This window comes from Rhagoletis pomonella, unplaced genomic scaffold, assembly GCF_013731165.1.
Source record: "Rhagoletis pomonella isolate Grant_MI unplaced genomic scaffold, Rhpom_1.0 Rhpom_scaffold_00001, whole genome shotgun sequence".
Classification (NCBI taxonomy): domain Eukaryota; kingdom Metazoa; phylum Arthropoda; class Insecta; order Diptera; family Tephritidae; genus Rhagoletis; species Rhagoletis pomonella.
Genome location: NW_023458555.1, coordinates 107,389,739 through 107,392,963, shown reverse-complemented (window position 1 = coordinate 107,392,963; position 3,225 = coordinate 107,389,739).

The following is a 3,225-nucleotide window of genomic DNA, read 5'->3' as shown; positions in this document are numbered from 1 at the left end:
TATTCATGATAGAAGCAAAGGGATAAAAGGAAAACTACCGGGGAGTTTCTGTTCAGAATCGGCCTGATAGTGAATACAACGTCTTTTGGGAATGTTTTAAGATCTTACGCGTATTGGCACTTTTGCCCGTTTCAATAGCTACACCTGAACGAAGTTTTTCAAGTCTGGAAAAGGATAAAACCTACTTGAGAAATACCTCATGTCAAGAAAGGCTCAACGTTCTTACATATATGAATATTCACAAATATAAATAAAATAAGTAAGTTTTAAGCAAAAAACAAAACCGACTTCAATTCTCATATAAAAATATATATATATATATATGTATATAGATAGTGATTGACTGTCAACCTGTGCGGACGTGTTTTTTAATCGCTCGGCCGAGAAATTATTAATAATTAATAAAGCAAAGAAAAAAGAACAAAACCAACGCGAAAAGACAATACTAGGCATAAATAAGCTTTCTGCTTATTTGCCTATAATTATAAATTACTTTTTCTGAATTTTCGCAATGCCGCGAGAAATGCAACTAAATGTGCCAACATAAAATAAAATAAAAGCAGCTCCGGCTCCCTGCGCTTTCCGAATAGTGGAACAAGCACCAAGTACAGTGAAATAAACCTTGCCGTAACAGAAGCTGACCGAGAGCATTCAGCTGATCGACGAAATGCTTACTTTTCGTTCGTTTCCCCCACAAACAATGCTGATCGCGATAAATCGTTCTCTCCCTCCCCCCAAAACTCGTGCAATACATCTTGGAATGCAGAATCGCCAATGTCTCTGGTAGACCAAGTCGTTCTAACGCAACAACAAAGCACTAGCTTAGCAACAAGCACAGTAACAACGATGAGCGCAGCTCTCACAACAACGACTACAACCACGACTTCCGCAATGACAGCGGTTTCACAACGCAGTTCACCCACACCTGCTCGAACGGGAATTTCGGCACCAGCTCAAACTTACTTAATCCAACAACCCGTACATTGACTCAAACGGGTACTGATAGGTACATACAAGTCAAACGAAAATTACGCCCACGGCAGCAAAAAATTGCAAATCTGTCAAAAATTGTAAAAACGAAAACCACTGGCATTAACCCTCTACTGGAAACTAAGTTTGCGATTCTGGGCAATGAATGTGACAAAGAGCCGAATCAAGTTTCCAAAGCCAAACCCAAACCGCACCCAATTTATTTACGAGAGCAAAACTGTAGCGAGCTCGTGAATAAATTAATTCAGCTTATTGGAGACAATACGTTCCACGTAACGTCAATTACCAAGGGCAACATTAAAGAGATCAAACTTCAGATTCTAACTGAAGAAAATTACCGGTTGGTAACCGAACACCTTAATGACGATAGGAAAAAAGCAGCAAAGGACTGCAAGTAGTAATAAAAGGTATAGAATCAAGTGTACCCTTTGGTGATATTCCTCATGCTCTAGAGAAGGCAGGAGTCGCTGTTAAAAATGTTGTCAAATGTTGTCGCTCAGCCTATGTTTAAGGTAGAACTTAAGCCAGAAACAAATCCAATCAATAAAAACGCAGTGCACACAATCTACAACTTACGATACCTTCTACACGGATGAATAACAGTGGAGGAGCCGCACAAGCGAAGCGGTCCCGTACAGTGCACAAATTGTACCAGAACATACTGCACCTTGCGTCCAGTATGTGTTGCCTGTGCCGACCATCACGCTTCCGCTTCTTGCAAGGCTATCAAAGCTGATGTGGCTGTGAATAAATGCATTAATTGCGGAGGTAACCACACCGCGAATTATAGGGCATGCCCTGTATACAAAAACTTAAAGTCTCGCATGAATCAGCGCAACACAGCCGTACGCTCTTCCACCACTCCAACTAGCTCTCATACATACCAACACCTCACGACATCAACCACTACACCAGGAGCCTTTTTTGCCAACGCGCAGCGAGTTCCCAACGTTTCTTCCTCCTCCCTCCGTCCTCATACAGACCAATAAGCTTACTGCCCTGTCTTTCCAAAGTATTCGAAAAAGTACTCCTATCTAAGATATCTCCCTTTCTGCAAGAACGCAATTTAATACCAGCACGCCAATTTGGCTTCCGAGAAAAACATGGTACAATTGAACAAGTTAATCGAATTACAAATGAAATCAGAAGGGCATGTGAGCTAGGTGAGTACTGCTCTGCAATTTTTCTCGAAGCATTCGACAAAGTGTGGCACGACGGGCTTATATATAAAATTTAAAAAATTTTACCGTCGAAATTCTACAAAATATTTGAATCATACATAACTAACAGAAAATTCACTGTAAAAGTATCTAATTTCACTTCAGAAGACATTTCGATAACGGCTGGCGCTCCTGAAGGTAGTGTACTCGGGCCTATGCTGTATATCATCTACACTTGAGATATTCCAACTAGCAAGGATATACGAAACCTTCGCTGATGATACCGCCTTAGTAAGTCGTAATAAATTTCCCAATAGAGCTTCAAGAGTACTAGAGGAACATTTACTACGCATGGAAGAACGGCTGGCAAAATGGCGCATAAAAGTCAATGAACATACAACATTTTCACTCCGACCGCAAGTATGCAAACACATATTAACCAAGATTACACAAATGAAGCTAAAGTTAGCTAGCTTGAACTGGCTTATAAACAGTAAATTAAAACTGAAACTAGATTATAAAGTAATTACAGTGACGGGCAAAACTGTAACATGGTGTAACACTTTTTACTTCAGCCATCGCTATCTTTCCAAGTTCTAACGACTTTCATACTTTTGTTGTATATTCTTGTTGGTACATCCCTACACCCTCTCTCATAACGATATGACGTCAATACAACAACAATAAAAAAATCAGCAGACAAAAACGTAAATTAAGGCAGATGTTACAGTTTTGCACTCATACATTTTTAAGAACCTTTTAACAATTTTCACGAAAAAAAGAACTACTAACACAATGTTCAGTACTCTTTTGCTTGTTTCAGTTCCTGGATACGATTTGGCATACCTTATTTGTATATCTGTAAAAGTTCTGGAGGTATATCCTTAGTTTGCTTTCACAGCTCATGTACTCGATTTTACGGACTTGGATACTTAGTAAGCTGTGCTTTTAGTCGTTTTCGCAAATTCTCAATTAGATTCATGTCCGCGGATTGTGGAGGTCATTTGAAATTAGCAAATTTTTGCTTTTGTATCCAGTCTTTGCGAATATGTGCAGTGTGTTTTGTGTGATTTTT